Source organism: Callithrix jacchus, chromosome 1 (genome assembly GCF_049354715.1).
Source record: "Callithrix jacchus isolate 240 chromosome 1, calJac240_pri, whole genome shotgun sequence".
Classification (NCBI taxonomy): Eukaryota; Metazoa; Chordata; class Mammalia; order Primates; family Cebidae; genus Callithrix; species Callithrix jacchus.
In genome coordinates, this window is record NC_133502.1 from 218,904,128 (window position 1) to 218,922,597 (window position 18,470).

The 18,470-nt window shown below is 53.6% G+C and overlaps 1 protein-coding gene across 50 annotated transcripts in view; it reads left to right on the top strand.

Annotated features, from left to right (window-relative positions):
- Positions 1-12,820: 12,820 nt before the first annotated feature.
- Positions 12,821-18,470, top strand: part of PPP6R2 (protein phosphatase 6 regulatory subunit 2) — a 91,645-nt gene continuing 85,995 nt past the window's right edge. For all 50 annotated transcript variants that reach the window (XM_035274320.3, XM_078344219.1, XM_078344254.1 and 47 more), the window contains exon 1: positions 12,821-13,044. The gene's annotated coding sequence lies outside the window, so the exon portion shown is untranslated. The remainder of the gene's footprint in view (positions 13,045-18,470) is intronic.

Genomic DNA, 18,470 nt, shown 5'->3' on the forward strand with positions numbered 1-18,470 from the left:
TCTCTTGGGCATACATAGAAACCAAATTGCTGAGGCATAGCCTGGGTATATGTTTAGCTTTCCCCAAAGCAGCCGTACATTTAGAAACATTCCTACCAACAGTGTGTGAGTGCTTTGTTTGCTCCACATCCTTACCAACAACCGGTATTGCCAAGCGTCTTTATTTTAGCCAGTCCAGTGAGTGAGTAATAGTATCTCGTGATTTTTAAAATTTTATTTATTTTGTAGAGAAGAGATCTCATCCTGTCACCCAGGCTAGAGTGCAGTGATGTGATCATAGCTCACTGCAGCCTGGAACTCCCATGCTCGAGGGATCCTCCCACCTCAGTCTCTCAAGTAGCTGCAACTGCAGGCGTGTGCCACTGCACCTGGCTATTCCTGTGGGTTTTTTGGTTTTTTTTTGAGACAGAGTTTCGCTCTTGTTACCCAGGCTGGAGTGCAATGGCGCGATCTCGGCTCACTGCAACCTCTGCCTCCTGGGTTCAGGCAATTCTCCTGCCTCAGCCTCCTGAGTAGCTGGGATTACAGGCACGTGCCACCATGCCCAGCTAATTTTTTGTATTTTTAGTAGAGGTGGGGTTTCACCATGTTGACCAGGATAGTCTCGATCTGTTGACCTTGTGATCCACCCGCCTCGGCCTCCCAAAGTGCTGGGATTACAGGCTTGAGCCACCGCACCTGGCCTACTGTGGTTTTAATGTGCATTTCCGTGATTACTAATGGTCTTGAGCATTTTCTTTTCCCGTGGTTACTGCATGCCATCATTATCGGATGTATTCTGATTTTGAGGTAGGAGGCAGAACTTTACTCCAGACCAGATTAAAGACTGCCTGAGCCGGGCGCGGTGGCTCACATCAATAATCCCAGCACTTTGGGAGGCTGAGGCGGGTGGATCACGAGGTCAAGAGATTGAGACCATCCTGGTCAACAAGGTGAAACCCCGTCTCTACTAAAAAATACAAAAATTAGCTGGGCATGGTGGTGCACACCTGTAGTCCCAGCTACTCGGGAGGCTGAGGCAGGAGAATTTCTTGAACCCAGAAGGCGGAGGTTGCAGTGAGCCGAGATCGTGCCATTGCACTCCAGCCTGGGTAACAGCAGCGAAACTCAGTCTCAAAAAAAAAAGACTGCCTGAAACAGGGAAGAGGCAAAAGTGCCTCTCCATGAGACACGCCCACCAGTGCCATTTCCACCTACCATTGCCATGGCAGTGCCCACAAGTTACTGCCCCTTCCCATGATAACCACCCCAAAGTTACTGCCCTTTTCCTAAAACTTTCTGAATAAATTGCACCTTAATTTCTTTATAATTAAAAGTAGTTATAGGCCGAGTGTGGTGGCTAACACCTTGTAATCCCAGCACTTTGGGAGGCCGAGGGGTGGAGGGCATCATTTCAGGTCAGAAGTTAGAGACCAGCCTGGCCAACATGGTGAAACCCCGTCTCTACTAAAAATACAAAACTTAGCCGGGCATGGTGGCAGGCGCCTGTAATCCCAGCTACTCGGGAGGCTGAGGCAGGAAAATCGCTAGAACCCAGGAGGAGGAGGTTGCAGTGAGCCGAGATTGCACCATTACACTCCAGCCTGGTCCGTCTCAAAAAAAAAAAAAAAAAAAAAGAAAGAGAAAGAGGTAGGAGGCTTAGAGTCAGAGTCAGAGAAGTCAGTGTGATGCTGGGATCTGAGAGAGAACCTGGAAGATGCTCAGCTGCTGGCTTTGAAGATGGAAGAAGACCCTATGAACCGAGGGATATAGGACAAGCTGGAAAAGGCGAGGACACAGGTTTTCCCCTGAGCTTCTTGAGAGAAGACAACACCTGGATTTTAGTCCCACAAGACTCATTTCAGGTTTTTTTTTTTTTTTTTTTGAGACAGTCCCGTTCTGTTTCCAGGCTGGAGTGCAGTGGCGCAATCTCGGCTCACTGCAACCTCCACCTCCCTAGTTCAAGCAATTCTCCTGCCTCAGCCTCCCAAGTAGCTGGGACTACAGGCACGCGCCACCATGCCCAGCTAATTTTTTGTATTTTTAGTAGAGATGGGGTTTCACCGTGTTGGCCAGGATGTCTCGATCTCTTGACCTCGTGATCCACCCACCTCGGCCTCCCAAAGTGCTGGGATCACAGCCCTGAACCACTGCACCTGACCCTAAATTCTTTCTTTTTAAATATGGACAATCAGTTATTCCAATGCCATTTATGGAAAAATATATTGTTTCCCCATAAAATTGACTTAGGAGCGAGGTGTGGTAGCTCATGCCGTAGTTCCAGCTACTGGGGAGGCTGAAGCAGGAGGACTGCCTGAGCCCCGGAGCTGGAGACTGTAGTGAGTTGTAGTTACACCATTGCACTCCAGCGGAAGCAGCAGAGTGAGAGCTCATCTCTAAATAAACAGACTTAGCACTTCCATAACAAAAATCAATTGATGATAATATTGAGGGTTTTGTATTCTCTATTCTGTTCCCTTGATCTACATGTTTTTCTTTCTCTTTCTTTTTTTTTTTTTTGAGATGGAGTCTCACTCTGTCACCCAGGCTGGAGTACAATGGCTCACCGCAACTTCCGCCTCCCAGGTTCGAGCGATTCTCCTGCCTCAGCCTCCTTAGTGGCTGGGATTACAGGTGTGCGCCACCACGCCCAGCTAATTTTTGTATTTTTAGTAGAGATGGTGTTTCGCTTCCCATATTAGCCAGGCTGGTCTTGAACTACTGACCTTAGGTGATCTGCCTGCCTCAGCCTCCCAAAGTGCTGGGATTACAGGTGTGAGCCACTGCGCCCAGACCTGTGTTCATTATTCTAGTTTCATAATAAGTTTTGAGATCACGTAGTGTAAATCCTTCAGCTTTGTTCTTTTTCAAAATCGTTTTGACTATCTTGATTATTTGCATAGCTATACAGATGTTAGTGTTTGCTTGGCTTGTCAGTTTCTACCACCAATAAAAAACACCAGCTTTAAGTTGCATTATTAAAGACAACAACAATAAAAAAAAACCAGCAGCTGAGGACAGGTGTGATGGCTCATGCCTCTAATCCCAGCATTTTGGGAGGCCAAGGCGGGTGGATCACCTGAGGTCGGGAATTTGAGACCAGCCTGACCAACATGGAGAAACCCCTTCTCTACTAAAAATACACAAAAATTAGCTGGGCATGGTGGCACCCACCTGTAATCCCAGCTACTCGGGAGGCCGAGGCAGGAGAATGGCCTGAACCCAGGAGACGGGATCATGCCACTGCACTCCAGCCTGGGCGACAGAGCAAGACTCTGTCTCAAAGAAAAAAATCTGCTGAGATTTTGCCATGAATTACATTGGATCCACAGATTACCGAAACCTCTGCCTCCCGGGTTCAAGCGATTCTCCCGTCTCAGCCTCCTGAGTAGCTGGGACTACAGGTGCTTGCCACCATGCCTGCCTAATTTTCTGTATTTTAGTAGAGATGGGGTTTCACCATGTTGGCCAGGCTGGTCCCGATCTCCTGACCTCGTGATCTGCCCACGTAGGCCTCCCAAAGTGCTGGGATTACAGGCATGGGCCACCACACCCGGCTAATTTCTACATTATTGGTAGAGATGGGGATTCATCATGTTAGCCAGGCTGGTCTCAAACTCTTGACCTTGTGATCCACCTGCCTTGGCCTCCCAAAGTGCTGGGATTACAGGCATGGGCCACCACACCTGGCTAATGTTGTCTTTTTTTTTTTTGAGGAGGTGTTGTCTGCGCTGCCACTGCCCGCACTCGGCCTCAGTGTTGCGTCTCACATGACACGCTGGCCAGGCGCAGTGGCTCAAGCTTGAATCCCAGCACTCTGGAAGCTCAGCCAGGAGAGGGTGCAGGAGGAAGGGGCTTCCCAGCACCCACCTGCATTCCTTCTCCAGCTCCTGCTGCATGGCTGCCAGCGCACGCTGTGCCCGGCTAACGTCTTCTGAAATCTGCAGTTGTACTCATCCTCACCACCTTTTGGTGCCACCCCTGGGGATAGCTCGCCACTGAGTTTCCATGCCAACTCCATGGAGAGATTCCCAGTGAGCCTCACAGGCACTTCAGAGGTTGATTTTCCAGCTTTGGCCCACCTGCACTTAGAGGGGTGCATTCCTGCCCGCCAGCCTCTCCTCAGTGGCTGTGGATCAGCTCCACCCCAGGACAATCCAGGGAACCTCCTGGACACATCCACACTTCTCTAACAAGGAATCAACTCCCACCCGTGGGGAAGGAACCCCCTTCTAAGTTTTTTTTTTTTTTTTTCCCAAGACAAGAGTCTTGCTCTGTCACCGAGGCTGGAGTGCAATGGCGCAATCTCGGCTCACTGCAACCTCTGCCTCCCGGATTCAAGCAATTATCCTGCCTAGGCCTCCCAAGTAGCTGGGATTGCAGGCACGTGCCACCACACCCGGCTATTTTTTGTATTTTTAGTAGAGACAGGTTTCACCACGTTGTTTGGGCTGGTCTTAAATTCCTGACCTGAGGTGATCCGCCTGCCTTAGCCTCCCAAAGTGCTGGGATTACAGGCATGAGCCACCATGGCAGGCAGGCTTTCTTTCTTTCTTTCTTTCTTTCTTTCTTTCTTTCTTTCTTTCTTTCTTTCTTTCTTTCTCTTCCTTTCTTTTTCTTTCTTTCTTTCTTTTTTTCTTTCTTTCTTCCTTTTCTATCTTCCTTTCTTTTTCTTTCTTTCCTCTTCCCTTCCTCCCTTTCTTCTGTCTCCCTCCTTCCCTCCGTTCCTTATTCTCTCTTTTCTTTCCTTTCTCTCCTTCCTCCCCTCCCCCTTCCCCTCCCATTCCCTCCTCTCCCTCTTTCCCTCCCTCCCTCCCTTCCTTCCTCTCTCTCTCTTTCCTTCCTTCCTCCCTCTCTCTCCTTCCTTCCTCTTTCTTTCTCTCTCGCTCTCTCTTTCTTTCTTTCTCTTTAATAGGGTCTTACTCTGTTGCCCAGGTTGGAGTACAGTGGTGCAATCACAGCTCACTGCAGCTTTGACCTCCTGGACTCAAGCAGGACAACAGGAACACATCAGCATACCTCACTAACTTATAAAAACATTTTTTAGAGACTGGGTCTAACTGTATGGTCCAGGCTGGTCTCAAACTCCTGGCCTCAAGTGATCCTCCTGCCTCAGCCTCTCCAAGTGCTGGGATTACAGATGTAAGCCACCACACCTGGGCTGTTCCTTCTTTATTTTAATTAATTAATTTAGAGACAAGGTCTTGCTCTGTCACCCAGGTTGGAGCACAACAGCGTGCTCATGGCTCACTAGGGCTCAGGAAATCCTCCCACCTCAGCCTCCAGAGTAGCTGAGGCTACAGGTGTGCACCACCATACCCAGCTAATTAAAAAAAAAATTTTTTTTGTTTTTTGAGACAGAGTCTTGTTTTGTCACCAGGGCCAGGCTGAAATGCAGTGGTGCGGTCTTGGCTCACTGCAACCTCCGCCTCCCAGGTTCAAGCAACTCTCGTGCCTCAGCCTCCCATGTAGCTCGGACCACAGGCACGTGCCACCACGCCCAGCTAATTTTTGTATTTTTAGTAGACACAGAGTTTCGGGCCAGGCGTGGTGGCTCACACCTGTAATCCAAGCACTTTGGAGGCCAACGCGGGCGGATCAACTGAGGTCAGGAGTTCAAGACCAGTCTGACCAACATGGTAAAACCCCATTTAAAAAAAAAAAAAAAGAGAGAGAGAGACAGGATTTCACCTTATTGGCCAGGATGGTCTCGATCTCTTGACCTCATGATCCACCTGCCTCGGCCTCCCAAAGTGCAGGGATTACAGGCGTGAGCCACCGCGCCTGGCCTAATTGTTAACATTTTTTTTTTTTTTTTAAGATGGAGTTTCGCTCTCGTTACCCAGGCTGGAGTCTCGTTACCCAGGCAATGTCGGGATCTCAGCTCACCGCAAACTCCGCCTCCTGGGTTCAGGCAATTCTCCTGCCTCAGCTTCCCGAGTAGCTGGGATTACAGGCACACTCCACCATGCCCAGCTAATTTTTTGTATTTTTAGTAGAGACGGGGTTTCACCATGTTGACCAGGATGGTCTCGATCTGTTGACCTTGTGATCCACCCGCCTCGGCCTCCCAAAGTGCTGGGATTACAGGGGTGAGCCACTGCGCCTGGCCTAATTTTTAACATTTTTTTAAGGGTGCTCAAGCAATCCTCCCACCTCAGCCCCCAGAGTACAGGCGTGCACCACCATGCCTGGCTAATTTTTAAAAATTTTAACAGGAGGAGGGCAGGTGCGGTGGCTCATGCCTGTAATCTCAGCACTTTGGGAGGCCGAGGCAGGCAGATCATCTAAGGTCAGGAGTTTGAGACCAGACTCACCAACATGGAGAAACACCATCTCTACTAAAAATGCTAGCCGGGGAAGGTGGTGCATGCCTGTAATCCCAGCTACTTGGGAGGCTGAGGCAGGAGAATCACTTGAGCCCAGGAGGCAGAGGTTTTGGTGAGCCAAGATTTCATTCACCGTTGCACTCCAGCCTGGGCAACAAGAGCGAAACTCTGTCTCAAAAAAAAATTTTTTTTTTGTAGAGACAGGCTCTCACTGTGTTGCCCAGGCCAGACTGTCCTTTCTTGAAACTTTATTACTTTATAATTAATTTATTCTTGTTGATAATATATATACATATTTTTTTGAGATGGAATTTTGCTCTTGTTACCCAGGCTGGAGTGCAGTGGTGAGATCTCAGCTCACCCCAGTCTCCGCCTCCTGGGTTCAGGCAATTCTCCTGCCTCCTGAGTAGCTGGGACTAGAGGCCGTGCCACCAGGCCCAGCTAATTTTTGTATTTTTAGTAGAGACGCAATTTCACCATGTTGACCAGGATGGTCTCAATCTCTTGACCTCGTAATCCACCCGCCTTGGCCTCCCAAAGTGCTGGGATTACAGGCTTGAGCCACCGCGCCTGGCCTGGTAATATTTTTATACCAAACTTTCCCTGTTGAAATCATTGTGTGGTTTCTGTCCCTTTAGTGAACCGTAACTAGTGACACAATCTTTTTCCTTGAGAGGGAGTCTCACTCTGTTGGCCAGGCTGGAATGCAGTGATGCAATCTCAGCTCGCTGTAACCTCCACTTCCCGGGTTCAAGTGATTCTCCTGCCTCAGCTTCTCAAGTAGCTGGGATTACAGCTTAGTAGAGATGGGGTTTCACCATATTGTCCAGGCTGGTCTTGAACTCCTGACCTGAAATGATCCGCCCACCTCGGCCTCCCAAAGTACTAGGCTTACAGGTGTCAGCCACTGCGCCCAGCCCTACTGATAAAATTTTGAAGGAGGATAAACCAAGTAGGGAAGGTGGTGAACTAGTGTGTGTGTGGGTGCGTGTGTGGTGTGTGTGTGTGCTGTGTGTGGGGTGTGTGTGTGTGCTATGTGTGGGGTGTGTGGGTGTGCTATGTGTGTGGGTGTAATGTGTGTGCTATGTGTGGGGTGTGTGGGTGTAATGTGTGGGATGTGTGTGTGGTGTGTGTGTGTGTGGTGCAGTGTGTGTGGTGTGTGTGGTGTGTGGGGGGTGTGTTGGGGTGTATGTGTGGTGTGTTTGGTGTATCTGGTATGTGTGTGTAGTGCGTGTGGTCTGTGTGTGCTGTGGTATGTGGTGTGTGGTGTGTAGTGTGTGTGGTGGTGTCTGTGTGTGTGGTGTGTGTAGTGTGTGGTGAGTGGCATGCATGTGGTTTGTAGCGTGTGTGGTGTGTGGTACGTGGGGTATGTGGTGTATATGTGTGTGTGGTGTGTGGGGTGTGTAGTGCGTGTGTGGTGTTTGTGTGGTGTGGAGTGTGGGATGCGTGGTGTGTGTGGTGGGTAGTATGTGGTGTGTGTAGTCTGTGTGTGATGTGGAGTGTGTGGTTGTATGTATGTAGTTGTGTGGTGTGCAGTGTGTGGGGTTTGTGTGATGTGTAGTATGTGTATGGTATGTGGTATGTGTGGAGTGTGTATGTGGTGTGTGTGCTGTATGGTTTATGTGGTGTGTATGTGTGTGTGGTGTGGAGTGTGTTGGACATGTGTGTGGTGTGTTTGGGGGTGTGTGTGGTGTGTGTGTGTGCTGGGTGTTTAGTGTGGTGTGTGGTGTGTGTGTATGTGTGATGTATGTGTGTGGTGTGAAATAGGGGTGTGTGTGGTGTGGTGTGTGGGGTGTGTGGGGCATGTGTGGTGTGTTGTGTGTGGTATGGGGTATGTATGGGTGTGTGTGGTGTGTATGTGTGATGTATGTGTGTGGTGTGAAATGGGGGTGTGTGTGGTGTGTTATGTGTGGTGTATGTGTGTGGGATGTGTGGTGTGGGGTATGTATGGGTGTGTGTGGTGTGTGTGTGGGGGTATGCTCTGTGTGGAGTGTGGTATGTGTAGTGTGTTTGTGGTGTGTGTGGTATGTGTATGGGTGTGTGTGGGGTGTGTAGGGTTGTGTGTATGTGTGTGGTATGGTTGTGGTGTGTGTGGTGTGGTATGTGTGTGGTGTGTGTGGTGTGGTGTGTGGTTTGGTGTGTGTAGTGTGGTGTGCATGGTGTGGTGTGTGTGGTGTGTATGGTGTGTGCGTGGTGGGGTGTGTGTGGTGTGCCTGATGGTGTGGTGTGCGTGTGGTGTGGTGTGTGTCGTGTGCATGTGTTGTGTGGTGTGTTGTGTGGTGTGTGTGGGGTGTGTGTGGTGTATGTGGTGTGGTGTGTGTAGTGTGGTTCATAGCGTGTGTGGTGTGTGGTATGTGTGGTGTGTGGGGGTGTATGTGGTGTGTGTGTGGTGTGGTGTGTGTAGTGTGGTGTGCATGGGTTTGTGTGTGGTGTGTTTGTGTGTGGTGTGTGCTGTGAGTTTGTGGTGTGCGTGGGGGTGTGTGTGGGGGTGTGTGTGGTGTGATGTGGTGTGTGTGAGGTGTGCATGGGTGTGTGTGTGGTGTATGCTGAGTTTGTGGTGTGTGCTGTGAGTTTGTGTGCAGTGTGCGTGGGGGTGTGTATGGTGTGTGGTGTGTGTGGGGTGTGTGTGGTGTGATGTGGTGTGTGTGAGGTGTGCATGGGGGTGTTTGTGGTGTGTGCTCTGAGTTTGTGTGTGGTGTGCGTGGGGGTGTGTGTGGTGTGTGGGTGTGTGATATATGTGTGGGGTGTGTGTGCTGTGTGTGGTGTGATGTGGTATGTGAGGTGTGCATGGGCGTGTGTGTGGTGTGTGAGAGAGAGAGTTGAAACCCAGTGACCAGGGAAACCCGGGCAGGGAAGGGCAGTGAAGACCTCGGCGGCCAGTCACCAGCGCAGCAATGACCAAGGAAGGGCCTGTGGGGGTGCAGGGACAGCGCGAGCCAGTGGCCGGTGGCAGAAGGTGGTCGGGCTGGGAGCCATGAGCACAGGGAGTGGGAGAGGGAAGCTCAGATCAGGTAGGGCCCTGTGGGCCACAGGAGGGGCCTTGTTCAGCCTGCGAGGCAGGAGCTCCTGGGGGTAGGGAAGACGTGATCTGACCAATTTTATTTTATTTCATTTTATTTTGTTATTTAGAGACAGAAACACTCTATCACCCAGGCTAGAGTGCAGTGATGCGATCTCAGCTCACTGCAACCTCCACCTCCTGGGTTCAAGTGATTCTCCTGCCTCAGCCTCCCAAGTAGCTGGGACTACAGGTGCCTGCCACCACCCCAGCTAATTTTTTGTATTTTTAGCAGAGAAGGGGTTTCACCATGTTGGCTAGGCTGGTCCTGCCTTCAAATGATCTGCCCACCTCGGCTTCACAAACTGCTGGGATTACAGGTATGAGCCACCACTCCTGGCCCTTTCCTTTTTTTGAGACAGGGTCTTGTTCTGTCACCTGGGCTGGAATGAAGAGGCAAGATCATAGCTCACTGCAGCCTCTACTTCCCAGGCTCAAGCAATCCTCCCGCCACAGGTGGCCAAGTAGCTGGGATTACAAGTTCGTCACCACGCCTGGCTAATTTTTAAATTTTTCGTAGAGACAGGGCCCACTTGTCGCCCAGGCTGTTCTTAAAACTCCTGGGCTCCAGCGATCCTCCTGCCTAGGCCTCCCGAAGTGCTGGGATTACAAATGTGAGCCACCACGCCCAGCCAATTGGATCTATTTTAACTGGAGCCCTCTGGCTGCTTAGCAAGCTCACCTACAGCAAGTGCTCGAGGACAGATGCAGGGAGCCTCCATTGGAAACTACTGGGAGTCAGGTGAGAGAAACTGGTTTTGAACCAGACGTTGGTAGCGGAGTGTGGGAAGTAGGAAAGCTCCTTTTTCAAGTTTCCTTTCTCGTTAACTTTGTTAAGCCCTAACCTGTGTAGCTGTTAGAGACGCCATGCTTACAGGCACGTAGTACACTGTGTGCCCTTGTACTTTAACCAAGATAATCTGAGCTGGACGTGCTCACAGGTATGTCCCAGCTCTCCATTGCTTTTACCTGTTTAGAACAGTTTTAAGTTGTCAGCCAATTGGGTTTTAGTTTAGATGGTGAGGTCTGGCTCCCGCCAATGGAGATCAGACAGAGCAGTAAGGACGACCCCAAATGCATAAGGAATACATTTGTGGGTGTTCCTTTGTTCATTGTATTCTCGTGGCACGATGGCTAGCAAGGATACCCTTCCTGCAGTCCAGGAAGTAAAAATTGCGTTGCTGAAAGATCTTTTGTCTCAGTGCTGATTTTTCTTTGCAGCACAAAGCATCTATTTCCAACATGGCGTTATCACATGTCGCAGTGGAGGGAACACACTTGCTGATGAATCCAGTGTGGGTGTGAGAGGAGGACAGGGGCTCCTGCTGAGCCCAGGTGCACTGGCTGAGCACAATAAGGGTATCAAGATCAGGCGAGAGTTGCACGTGCTCAGGGCTGCAAAAGGGCAGTGAGGGCATCTCTCACATCTGGTGACCCTGGCCCCAGTCCCCATTCTGCAGCTCAATTCAGCAGTAGCACCTCCAGCTTCTGCAAAGGAGACCACAGCGAGGGCAGCGACTACCGGAGGGCAGAGCCTACCGAATGCAGGGCGTCTCTTTTTTAGGTTGTGCGGCTGAGGCTTCTTTACCCCGAGTTCCTGGACGTTCCTTCAACGGAACCTGCCAGAAATCTGCCCTTAGGATACCAGGGGAAAAGCTGTTGTTGGGGAAAGGCTCGCCAGAGACCTCCGCTATAAAACCACGGAGGAGGCTGGGCGCGGTGGCCCACGCTTGTCTTCCCAGCTCTTAGGGAGGCCGAGAGGTGGATCACGAGGTCAAGAGTTCAAGACCAGCCTGGCCAACATAGTGAAACCCTGTCTCTACTAAAAATACAAAAATTTGCTGCCTGTAATCCCAGCCACTGGGGAGGCTGAGGCAGGAGAATCTTGAACCTGGGAGATGAAGGTTGTAGTGAGCCGAGATCGCACCACTGCACTCCAGCCTGGGAGACAGAGGAGGGATCTCAAAATAAATAAAAACCAAAAAACTCGATGAGGAGGGTGCTGCTGACCAGGGCAGGAGACTGACATAGGGGAACCCCCGGGGCCCGCCAGCCGCAACGGGTTGAAACGTCTCTCTGGCGCCCTCTACCGATTAAGCCTAACAGCGCCAGCTGGCAATGGAGAAATACTGAACGTATATATATATTTTTTTATTTTGAGACGGAGTTTCGATTGTTACCCAGGCTGGAGTGCAGTGGCGCGATCTCGGCCCACCGCAACCTCCGCCTCCTGGGTTCAGGCAATTCTCCTGCCTCAGCCTCCCGAGTAGCTGGGATTACAGGCATGCGCCACCATGCCCAGCTAATTTTTTTTTTTTGTATTTTTAGTAGACACGGGGGGTTTCACCATGTTGACCACGATGGTCTCGATCTTTTGACCTCGTGATCCACCCGCCTCGGCCTCCCAAAGTGCTGGGATTACAGGCGTGAGCCACCGCGCGCTACCCGAAATACTGAATACTGAATATTTATTTGAGCGGCCCAGATCCGCTTTCGCAGAGAGCATCGGTGAATGTGGAGCTGAGAGAATGTATTCACTGACAAAAGGAAAAAAGGTTTAGAAATCTCTTAAGTGTCCTATGTTTGCCAACATTTACCGACGGCTCGCTCTGACATCTGAAACAATAGTGATCATTCTAGAGATTAGTTAGATGGAATTAAACAATTCCGGCTCTTGTTAAATAGGCATATACTTAATTTGCAAAATGCCGTGCAAGAACCCGTGGGGCACCTGGAGAAAACAGTGTCTCGAGACGGCTCAGGTGCTCCGGGTCCACGCAGGACGCGGGACGGGGAGGGGCCTGGCCTGGCCTGGCCTCCGGGGCTGAGCCCGCTCCTGCTGCTGCGGGTGGGGGGTGTTCACGCCCCTTGGCCTCTGGGAGGGGCCTGAGGCAGGACATTAGGGCCAGCGGAGCAGGCCCTTCCCCGAGCCACGGGGGAAACCCCTGCCCCAGGTGTCTGACTTTCAAACTGCATCAGGCCACTGGAGGATTGTTTCGTGGCTATGAGAAAATTAATTATGCAGGCCGGGCGTGGTGGCTCACGCCTGTAATCCAAGTACTTTGGAGGCCAAGGAGGGCGGATTACCTGAGGTCGGGAGTTTAAGACCAGCCGGACCAACATGGTGAAACCCCCGTCTTTTAAAAAAAAAAAAAAAAAAGAAAGAAAATTAATTATGCTTGCACAAAACTTTAGCCAATACCTCAGAGGGAAACGTAAAAGGGGAAAGCCGCACCCTTACTCCACCCACTCCAAGGCGGCAGACACCCCTCCGTGGCCGGGACTCAGCACGATCAAGTCCTCGTTCTCCTACGCCGGCGGGACCCAGCGCCCCGCTCCAGGGGGCGGGGAGAGCTGGGTCACGTCCCGGCCCCGCCCACCCGCGCGGCCCCGCCCCCGAGCGTGCGCGCCCCACGCGGAGACCCCGCCCCCGAGCGCGCGCTCGTGCGCCGCTGCCGCCATTTTGGAGCGATCCGAGTGCCGCCCGCGGCCCCGAGTCGGTCTCGAGCCGCCGGCCGGCCGCGCCGGTGTCCGTAGGCGCTGCGCCCCGGGCCGGGCCCATGTGTGTGCGGCCCGCCCGAGGCCGCCTGGGCTTTGCCTCCACCAGCGCCCTGGCCTCCGTTCGGGCCTCCACACGGGCCTCCGAGGAGCTGCCGCGACGCCCGGCCCGCAGGGCAGGTGAGTGCGGCCGCACGCCGCTCGGACCCGGTTCCGGGTCAGCCGGTGCCCCCCAAGTCACTTCCCCCGAGTCAGTCAGTGCCCCTCCAGATAGTTATCTACCAGTCAGTCAATGCCCCCTCAGTCAGTCACTGCTCCCCAAGTCAGTTCCCCAGTCAAGTTTCCCCCAGTCAGTGCACCCCCAGTCAGTGCCCCCCAAGTCAGTTCCCACCTAGTCAGTTCCCCCCAAGTCAGTGCCCCCCAGTCAGTGCCCCCCAAGTCAGTTCCCCCCAAGTCAGTTCCCACCTAGTCAGTGCCCCCCAAGTCAGTTCCCACCTAGTCAGTTCCCCCCAAGTCAGTTCCCACCTAGTCAGTTCCCACCTAGTCAGTGCCCCCCAAGTCAGTTCCCACCTAGTCAGTTCCCCCCAAGTCAGTTCCCCCCAAGTCAGTTCCCACCTAGTCAGTTCCCACCTAGTCAGTTCCCCCCAAGTCAGTTCCCACCTAGTCAGTTCCCACCTAGTCAGTTCCCACCTAGTCAGTTCCCCCTAAGTCAGTTCCCCCCAAGTCAGTTCCCACCTAGTCAGTGCCCCCCAAGTCAGTTCCCACCTAGTCAGTTCTCCCAGTCAGTGCCCCCCAAGTCAGTTCCCACCTAGTCAGTGCCCCCCAAGTCAGTTCCCACCTAGTCAGTTCCCCCCAAGTCAGTTCCCACCTAGTCAGTTCCCACCTAGTATAGTTCCCACCTAGTCAGTTCCCCCTAAGTCAGTTCCCCCCAAGTCAGTTCCCACCTAGTCAGTTCTCCCAGTCAGTGTCCCCCAAGTCAGTGCCCCCCAAGTCAGTGCCCCCCTAGTCAGTGCACCCCCAGTCAGTTCCCACCTAGTCAGTTCCCACCTAGTCAGTGCCCCCCTAATCAGTTCTCCCAGTCAGTGCCCCCCAAGTCAGTGCCCCTCTAGTCAGTGCCCCCCTAGTCAGTGCACCCCCAGTCAGTGCCCCCCAAGTCAGTGCCCCCCTAGTCAGTGCCCCCAAGTCAGTGCCCCCCTAGTCAGTTCTCCCAGTCAGTGCACCCCCAGTCAGTGCCCCCCAAGTCAGTTCCCACCTAGTCAGTGCCCCCCTAGTCAGTTCTCCCAGTCAGTGCCCCCCAAGTCAGTTTCCACCTAGTCAGTTCCCACCTAGTCAGTGCCCCCCAAGTCAGTGCCCCCCAAGTCAGTTCCCACCTAGTCAGTGCCCCCCAAGTCAGTGCCCCCCGTCAGTTCCCACCTAGTCAGTGCCCCCCAAGTCAGTTCCCACCTAGTCAGTTCCCACCTAGTCAGTTCTCCCAGTCAGTGCCCCCCAATCAGTTCCCACCTAGTCAGTGCCCCCCAAGTCAGTACCCCCCTAGTCAGTTCCCCCCAAGTCAGTTCCCACCTAGTCAGTGCCCCCCTAGTCAGTTCCCCCCAAGTCAGTTCCTACCTAGTCAGTGCCCCCCAAGTCAGTGCCCCCCTAGTCAGTGCCCCCCTAGTCAGTGCACCCCCAGTCAGTTCCCACCTAGTCAGTGTCCCTCTAGTCAGTGCCCCCCTAGTCAGTTCTCCCAGTCAGTGCCCCCCTAGTCAGTGCCCCCCAGTCAGTGTCCCCTCCAGTCAGCTCCCCCAGTCATTGCCCCCCCAAGTCAGTTCCCACCTAGTCAGTTCCCACCTAGTCAGTGCCCCCCAAGTCAGTGCCCCCCTAGTCAGTGCCCCCAAGTCAGTGCCCCCCTAGTCAGTTCTCCCAGTCAGTGCACCCCCAGTCAGTGCCCCCCAAGTCAGTTCCCACCTAGTCAGTGCCCCCCTAGTCAGTGCCCCCCTAGTCAGTTCTCCCAGTCAGTGCCCCCCAAGTCAGTTCCCACCTAGTCAGTTCCCACCTAGTCAGTGCCCCCCAAGTCAGTGCCCCCCAAGTCAGTTCCCACCTAGTCAGTGCCCCCCAAGTCAGTGCCCCCCAAGTCAGTTCCCACCTAGTCAGTTCCCACCTAGTCAGTGCCCCCCAAGTCAGTGCCCCCCGTCAGTTCCCACCTAGTCAGTGCCCCCCAAGTCAGTGCCCCCCAAGTCAGTTCCCACCTAGTCAGTTCCCACCTAGTCAGTTCTCCCAGTCAGTGCCCCCCAATCAGTTCCCACCTAGTCAGTGCCCCCCAAGTCAGTACCCCCCTAGTCAGTTCCCCCCAAGTCAGTTCCCACCTAGTCAGTGCCCCCCTAGTCAGTGCCCCCCTAGTCGGTTCCCCCCAAGTCAGTTCCTACCTAGTCAGTGCCCCCCAAGTCAGTGCCCCCCTAGTCAGTGCACCCCCAGTCAGTTCCCACCTAGTCAGTGTCCCTCTAGTCAGTGCCCCCCTAGTCAGTTCTCCCAGTCAGTGCCCCCCTAGTCAGTGCCCCCCAGTCAGTGTCCCCTCCAGTCAGCTCCCCCAGTCATTGCCCCCCCAAGTCAGTTCCCCCTCCAGTCACTTCCCCCCAAGTCACTTCCCACCTAGTCAGTGTCCTTCCAGTTTCCCCCCAGTCAGTGTCCCCTCCGGTCAGCTCCCCCCAGTCATTGGCCCCCCAAGTCAGTTCCCCCTCCAGTCAGTTCCCCCCAAGTCACTTCCCACCTAGTCAGTATCCCCCTAGTCAGTACACCCCTAGTCAGTGTCCCCCAGTCAGGGCCCCCCAAGTCACTTCCCACCTAGTCAGCGCCCCTTCAGTCAGCTCCCCCCAGTCATTGCCCCCCCAAGTCAGTTCCCCCTCCAGTCAGTTCCCCCCCAAGTCAGTTCGCACTCCAGTCAGTTCCCCTGGTCAGTGCCCCCCAAGTCAGTTCCCCTCTAGTCAGTTTCCCCCAGTCATTGCCCCCCCAAGTCAGTTCCCCCCAAGTCGTCAGTTCTCACCAGTCAGTACCCCCTGTCAGTGCCTCCTCCAGTTTTCCCCCCAGTCAGTTTCCCCCTAGTTAGTGCCCTCCCAAGTCAGTGCCCACTCCAGTCAGTGCCTCTCAGTTTCCCTCCAGTCAGTGCCCCCTCAAATCAGCCACTGCCCTCTCCAGTCAGTTACCCCCAGTCAGTGCCCTCATCAGTTCTCCTGCAGTTAGTCCCCCCATCAGTGCCTCCTCTAGTCAGTGTCCCCACAGTCAGTTCCCCCTCCCCTGTCAGTTCCTCCTCCAGTCAGTTCCCCCTCAGTCAGTCAGTTGCACCTCCAGTCAGTGGGGGCCTCCCACCGTCAGTTCCTCCCTCGTCAGTGTCTCCTCCAGTCAGCTCTCCCCAGTCAGTGCCCCCCCATCAGTTCCTACCCATCAGTCAGTGTTCCCTCCACTCAGTTCCCCCCATCAGTCAGTGCCCCCTAGTTAGTGTCCCCACCAGTGTCCCTTCCAGTCAGCTCCCCCCAGTCAGTGCCCCCACGTGTCCCCTCTAATCAGTTCCCCCCAGTCAGCTCCCCCTCCAGTCAGTTCCCCTCCAGTCAGCTCCCCGCAGTCAGTTTTCCCCCAGTCAGCTCCCCCCCAGTCAGCTCCCCCTCTCGTCAGTGCCCCCTCCAGTCAGTTCCCCTCCAGTCAGTTCCCCCCAGGCAGTTCCCCCAGTCAGTTCCTCCCTCAGTACCCTCTCCAGTCAATGCCTCCCCGTCACTGCCCCCCCAGTCAGTTCTCCCCCGAGTCAGTTCCCCCCTCAGTACCCTCTGTAGTCCCCCCCCGCAGCCAGTTCCCCCCCAGTCAGTTCCCCCCCAGCGCCCCCTCCAGTCAGTGACCCCCTAGTCAGTGAGTGCCTCCCCAGTCAGTTCCCTGCCGTCAGTCAGTGCTCCCCCATCAATGCCCTCCACAGTCAGTGCCCTCATTCTGTCCCCCTCCTGTCAGTGCCTCCTGCACCAGTCAGTGTCCCCTCACCCCACCAGTCAGTGCCCCTTGCACGTCATGCTCCTCTCGTCAGTCAGTGCCCCTGAATTGGTCAGTCCCCCCACTGGTCGGTGCCTCTGCTATTGGTCGCTGCTCCCCAACATCGGTCCAGTCTGCCCCTCATCAGTGTCCCCTCCTGGCAATCAGTGTCCCCCATCAGCCAGTGTCCCCTCCAGGCAATTCTTTTCTTTTTGTCATGTCCCCCCTTCCCATCAGTGCCTGCACCCCCACCTGTACCCGTCAGTCACTGACCACATAGTCCCTCCCCTGCCAGTGCCCTTCCTTGTTAGTCCCAGTGCTTCTGTCAGTGATGCCCCCATCTGTCATTGATCTTCTCTGTCAGTTACCCCCTGTCAGTGCCAGTGTCCTCTGTCAGTGAACTCTGCCACCAGTAAGTTTCCCTCAGAAGTGTCTTCCCCCATCCTGCCTGTCGTGTCCTTCCCCTCTTTGCATCAGGACCCCTGTGTTCCTGTCAAGGCCCTCCCCATCAGTTCTCCTCTGATGTCAGTGCCTGTCCCCTCTTTTATGCGACCTTCTTTATCCCTTATGTTAGGGAACAGGGACCCTTCCCATTAGTCCTGCCCTGCTGTTAATGACCCCAGTGCTTCTCTCCTGCCTGTTGGTGGGAGAACTTTCAGTGCCCACTGTCATCACCCCTCTTGTGCCTTCACTGACTCTCCTTTCGGTTATTCCCCCTCTTTCCCTCACCTCTCCTCTTTCCCGTCACACTCCCCATCACTGCTTCAGATATCACCAGTCATCCAACCTCACTTTAACCCACACTGCCCTGTTCCTTCCATCCCTATCATCTCTTCCCTCACACCTGTCACCTTCCCCCCATGCACCTTACCATCCCCCACCTGCCACTCCATGTACTTGCAGCTAACCTACCTGCTTTGTCCACTCTCTTGTTACTGACTTCTCCCAATTTGCTGCTCATTCCTGCCCTGTCAGCACCAGCTCCCCCTGCAGGGACTAGACTACCATCTAGTCCCTGCCTCTCTGCAGCCCCCCCTTTGTCACTGTACCCACTGGTTTTGTTCCTAGACCTGTCTCCTGTGTCTTGTTCTTTCATCCACCCTTCTTCCCTCATGGTCCCTCTCTGCCATGCTCTTGGCTTCTGAGCATGGCCCCTGCAAGTTTTGATGTCCCTTCCTTTCTGCTTTATCTTCCTTTTATATTTATTTTTTACTTTAAAATGTTGTGGGTACATAATATGTGCATATAATCTCTCCCCCGTGACTTTTCTAGCTCATTTCAGTTAATCTCTGGAATATGAGAAGCAGCTAGTTATGAGACAAGTTGAGGGACAGGGTCTTCCAGCTGAGAGGACAGCACCTGCAAAGGCCCTGAGGTGGGAAAGGGCTGGATATCCCCCAGAAACTGAGGGAAGTCTGATGTGCTTAGGGTAAAGGAAAGAGGCGGGAGCCTGGGCTGGAAAGTTGGTCTTCTAATTAAGCCATTCCTTGCAGGTGTTAGTAGGGAGTTGGGCCTTGAGTCTGAGTTGTGGGGGAAACCTGGGCTGGAGATTGAGTTGGAGAGTGCCATGGTCATATGGATATTGGCACATGGACAGGAGGCAGGGGTAGTGATAGTAATGG